Here is a 5820-nt window from a genome sequence, read left to right as displayed (position 1 = left end):
TAAACATGTCTTTTTTTGCACTGCAGCAGAACACATGACACTTGTTTTGATTAGCCACAGAGTGTCATGTTCAGTAGCTGTCACAATTTTTCTGATCTGCAGGCCCAATGACAATCTGTAGCTATTGACTACATAGCTGTTATACTAAAAAGGGCACAGTGGGTGTGTCTCCATGAGATGCTCCCGCACAGTCATTATTGCACATTTATTTAGAGCAAGTACTAAATAAATGTGCAGTAAGCAAAGTTACCAGGCAGTAGCACTGTCTTTTAGGTGATGCTTCTGCACAATAGCTTAATAGCTATTAATAGCTGTATAGTAGCATATTAGCACTGTGTATGCTGTAATGCACTACTGTGCAGTATTTTTTTGGCTTCTGTGCAGTCAGTGTCTTGCGTAGACGTTCCCAGTGAGTCTTTGGGATGAAGAAGAAAGGGCAGATGTATCTACGAGAGTATGGAATAGATGGCTGGCTTGAAGTGAAAGAGGATCATGGTGAAGGTAGGTAGGTAGATAGGTTACAGTGCTGCCATGAAAGATGTTGACGTTGTAGTGGTGCAGAAGGACATTCTCAGTCACATTACTGGAATGCCTTGGGTTTATATAACAGACTCAAGGTACTCCTGTATGTGTTCAGGGGAGAAGAAGCAAAGAGAAACAAAGGGAGACAGTGGGAGAGGCTAGGAAGCAGGGAGAGGGAATGATATTGGGACTGTCTGAGGTTGTGGTTGTCTGAAGGAGGCAGAGTGCACAGCAGAGAGGAGCCAGAAGTAGGAACAGGCAACAAAACAGCTTGTACAGTCTTTCACTTTGCCTGGTGAAGCCAACAAGGAAACAGGCTATGCAGCTTTTCTTCAGCCTGAACCTTAATAAATACCAGGGACTTCTTTGTCCTGCTCATCACACCATCCTGCCTTTTCTCTTAAACATTCCCCTCTCTCCCACTGTTTTTCTTTCCTGTTTTTTCCTCTCACATTTTAGGCACCTTTCCCACCTCACCATTTTTTTCTTTCTCTCTAATAGTCATACTTTTCTTTCCTCCCTCAAACCTTCCCCCCAGTGCTCCCCAGTGAGAGTGCTGCTTAATCTGGGGGAAGCTCTTTGTGTCCAGGCTGCCCTCATAGCTGAGCTGGAAGCCACAAGCATAACAGTAGCCCTTACTGAAGTCTGATGATGACTTTTGCTCACATGCAGGAAATTGCAGCTCTCAGAAACTGCTTGAGATATGAGTTCCCATATCAGATCCCTTGACAGAGCCACTGCAGCCTGTACTGTGACCACATTTTGAGGTGATCAGTATTATACTCTGTGTCCAGGAATCTGGCCTCTGCTTTGCTAGAGCTCTGTCCCACTGGTAAGAAGGTGGAGGCTGATAGCCCAGAGGGATGGTCTGACAGATTAGATCTGAAGACTCAGAGATGGGAACTGAGACACCCGGAGTGCCAAGAGTACTTAGACTTAAAGGTTGTGGGATTGGTGTGGGCTGCATGGCTAATGCCCTCCACAGCCTGGTGAGAGCTGAAGACACTCTCCACCCCTTGTGTGGACAGTCGAGGGGGTGGCCCACAGTGTGTGGGGGAGTCTTTTTATAGCCTATAGCATCACAGAGTCCTTGTATATCTGCCAATCAGTCCTCATTTCTGAATCATACTAGGATGATTAAGGCTTCCCCAGGCTCAGCACAGCAGAATCTGCCCATGGATTGATTGTACTAGGGCCACCTTTGCTTCTGATGGAGGCAGCTGGTGGGGCATCATCTGGAGGACAGCTTTCAGGGCTTGCATGACAGCCCAAGATTAGCTGTTTACCCAGGCCCAGAAGCTGCCCAGAGATGATGATGTCTAGTCCCCCTTAATTGATGGAAAAGGCCCGTTTTCTGTAATTAACTTCACAGCTGTACCTCTGCCCTTGCTGTGTTTGGAAATTGCTCTTGCATTCCACCCTCTCCCCCTCTGGCTGCCCAAGTTCCAGCCTCCTCCCCCTGCCCTGTCAAAAGTCCATCTGCGAAATGGCCAAGCTGCCAGAATATCTGGGGCTGTGTACAGCTGCCTCTGAGAAGCAAGGATCTAGGTTGGGGGTTGGAAACTTTCAGGAGTGGTGGGCTGCAACAACACCACTTTCTCCATGGTGGGCTGGCACTTCCAAAATAGACAGAGGCATCCAGGAGTACAGTTCCTACCTTCATGTAAGTGCCAAAAATGCCATATGAACAAAAAATGACCACTTTGAGGACTAGAAAAGGACTAGAATACTACCACCAGCAGACAGCACTTACCTTTATTCACTGACACTATTGTGCTCCCTGCCTCCCGTGCCAGGGACCCCGTTCTCCCTCTAGCAGATGCTGTCTGCACAGCTTCTCCCATTCTCCACTTCGTATCCCATCTCTCCTTCACTCTTCCTCCACTGTTACACTGATCTCACTGTCAGACTCATTCAGGGTCTCCACACACAAAGCTGTACTGGGAGGATAGGGAAAAGTCAGACAAGGGTACTTTGATGTTCTATTGACTTAGCAGCACAGAGAGCTGATGGCTGGAGCAATCAGAAGCATATTTTTCCACCTGTAACTGTTACTCCTGGACTCATTCCAATGCAGCAAATGACATGAGTCAGCTGCAAGAAAAGAAACACCCAGTGGCTGCTACTGGAGGTGGGGCTCATTTCTGACCTCAGGAAAGTGAAACTTCTGTTTATATTGCCCTGTGAGAACCAGGACTTCAGGGGACGCTGTGAGTATTCTCCAGCATGAAAAAATTGTCCAATCTGCCTGGAGTATTTCAGAGGTCTGATCACTATAGACTGCAAGGATAATTTCTGTTGAGCCTGCATCATCTGTTGCTGGAAAGGTTCAAGTCCAAACCACTGCTGTCCCCATTGCAGACAAATTGTGCAACAGAGAAACCTCAGACCCAATAGTTAGCTAAAGAATGTGGTAGAAATAGTCAAACAGCTGAAAGCACAGACAGCCACAAGAGCAGGAGGCCAGACAGTGTGTGAACAACACCAGGAGACTCCAAAACTCTTCTGTAAGGAGGTCCAAGCTGCTCTCTGAATAGTTTGCCATCTGCTTCTGGGCTCACCAAGCTCACACCGTGGTCCCCATAGAGGAGGCTGACCACCTGTACAAGGTAAGAGACTGCTGTACTCTCTAATGGTAACAGGGTTTATATGTTATTTATAGGTTAACTCAGTGATTTTCAAGCAGGGTGCCACAGCACCTAGCATGCTTTGAGTTCCTCTCAAGGGTGCCACAGGGAGTCATGCAATGTTAGCACTGTTACATGAGCAGATATGATTCACAAGATAAACTCAGAGGTTTCAAATATGAATCCATAGTATCAAAAGCATTCTGACCTGTTGTAGTCTGAGTTCTTTGTAGCAGAAGAATTGTTCTATTATTTTTCTGAAATAAAAATTGAGTGTAAACTAAGAGCTGGCATTTTCCAAGGGGACCCTCAAGTTTAACAAGGGATGCTTTGAACCTGAAAAAATTGAGAACCCCTAGGTTAGTTCTTTCATGAGTATTTTTAATCACACTGTGGGCGCATCGACCCATACATTATGGCACTTTTTCTAATGCGCATTACATTTAGTACCTCCAATGTGAATTACTAAAGAAATGCACATTAGGCTGCCTTAATGCACAGTAACAAATGCACATGGATTTTAAGTGATGCTGAATGTATTGTAGCCTATTCTACTGCACATTAGCATAATTGCCTGGTTTTTTACATGATGCTTTAATGGACAATAAAATAGGCTACTGCACATTAAAGAGTATACGTAGATATGTACCCTGAAAGACATGTCAGTACATCAACTCTATAAAGCCGAAAGACATGATCAAAAGAAACGAGCACTGAAATGGGGCAAGAGACGGGAGGAAAATGAATGCTGTCTGCAGAAGCCTTTTGAAAAATACAGTAGTTTCCTCTGGTGAAAGAAAGGAAGTTTTGACAAAACTGAAGTTACTACATGGCCAGTAATGTTTAACTCACAAGAGCTGCAGATTACTTTGAATGACACAAAAAACCACCACAGAATGGGAGGGAAAAAATCACAGTACCACAGCAGGAGCTGGAAGTCACTGCTGTCCCTCCTGTGTTGCAGCTGTCCTAGCTGCCTCATTATGCCTTTGCATCCCAAGGCCATGAAGTAAGTCAGTGTCATGCCTGGGGCTACAGCTCAGGTCCCCCAAGGCTGAGTTGTGTGTCCTACCTGCCAGACCAGACTACCTCTGAGAAACAGTCTATATAGTCCACAAAGTCCACATGCACAAATGCTAGATCAGTGATTCTCAACCAGGGGCCCACAGCAACCTAGGGTGCCTGGAGAGCCTTTGTGATTTCTTTGCAACAGAAAAATTGCTCTATTATTTTTCTGTAGTTAAAAAAAAAGTGAAAACTAAGAGCTGACATTTTCTGAAGGTGCTTTGAGTCTACCTAGGCGTGCCTCAAGTCTAAAAAGGTTGAGAGCCACTTCTCCAGATAGAAGATACTTGTCTCTTACAGGATTGATCAGATGTGACTGAAAAACAGCTAACCACAGGCTGGTGCCAGCCAAACCGATCTGTGCCATTTTTTGGTTTGTGTGGGCAAAGCCTTACCAAATGGATTCATTTGGATCTTCCAGGGGTATCCCACAGTACAGCCTTTGGATTCTCTTTCAGACCCAAGGCAACCCCTCAATGGGTGCCTTTGGATTCTCCCATTGCTATGGGAGCACTGAAGTTGCTACCCAGAAGGCATTGCAGCCAGGATAGTTCAGGACACTACTAGGGGAAAATCCTAATGATTCCTGGCAGACAGGAGCATAGCTAATGTGGCCTGACCTGTAATTACAGCAGTTTTATCCAACCAGTATTCTTTTGGATTCAAGGGCAGAAATTCAAGGACAATTGAAAGTCTAAGTCGAGAGGGTTGCAACATTGGTACTGCTCTCAGAGGATATTGATACAAGCTGTTACAATGTATGTTACCTCTGCATCATTCTGTAATGGTAAAAGTGCAGCAAAACAGCTTAATCTTTAATCCTGCAGCAAAACAGCTTAATCTTTAACACTGCTTCATTCAGGGTCAGATTTAGGACAGTTTAGCTTACTTGTATCGCCGTAGGATCTTGTAGACATAATAGTTGCAGTGTAATAACTGCTGCACACTCCCAAAGAGCTGCTCCCCTTCCCTTTTTAAAGTAGCTACATATGTCCATACCCAACTCTTGTAGTGTCTGGGATTTGTATCACTTTGTCAGACAAACTATTTCAGGATTAACAAAGTTTCAGGTACAAAAATTCAAGATTCCCATCATGTAATTGCAGTTTACTACTGGTGTAATTCAGTGGAGAAGCAAACTAAAATAACATAAAGTTGTTTAAGCAATCACACTCAGGATCCAGTGAAAATATTTCAGTTCTGTGGCATCTCTGTCATAAGTACACTCAGCTCCCCAGGTAGCTCTAGTAGTTCTGAACTTTATCAGACCCAAGGCAGCCCCTCAATGGGTGCGTCCAGATGAGCACACACGTGCGTCTTGCAGCATCTCAAACGCCTTTCAGATGCTGCAAGAGGCACATGCAGGATCAAGAAAATGTTTCCCGCACTGCAGATTTGCAGTGCAGGGGCAAAATTAGACCCCAGGGGTCAAAAAGAAAAAAAAACAGAGAAAAAAGTGGGGCAACCAGACCCTGGGTTCTCCACAGAGACACTCTGGTAGCAGCCAGAGTGTCTCTATAGCTAACCCTTGCTCTGGTGCCGAATCACACTGCCTGCTGGACCCCAGCTCCAGTGCCAGTAAGTAAGGGGTGGGGGGGCTGGAGGA

The 5820-nt window shown here is 45.3% G+C and overlaps 1 pseudogene; it reads left to right on the top strand.

Annotated features, from left to right (window-relative positions):
* Positions 1 to 422: 422 nt before the first annotated feature.
* Positions 423 to 5820, top strand: part of LOC109308759 — a 12856-nt pseudogene continuing 7458 nt past the window's right edge.

The sequence above is a fragment of the Crocodylus porosus genome, unplaced genomic scaffold, assembly GCF_001723895.1.
Source record: "Crocodylus porosus isolate Cpor-Errol unplaced genomic scaffold, CroPor_comp1, whole genome shotgun sequence".
Lineage (NCBI taxonomy): Eukaryota > Metazoa > Chordata > Crocodylia > Crocodylidae > Crocodylus > Crocodylus porosus.
This window is presented reverse-complemented; position numbering and strand designations above follow the sequence as displayed.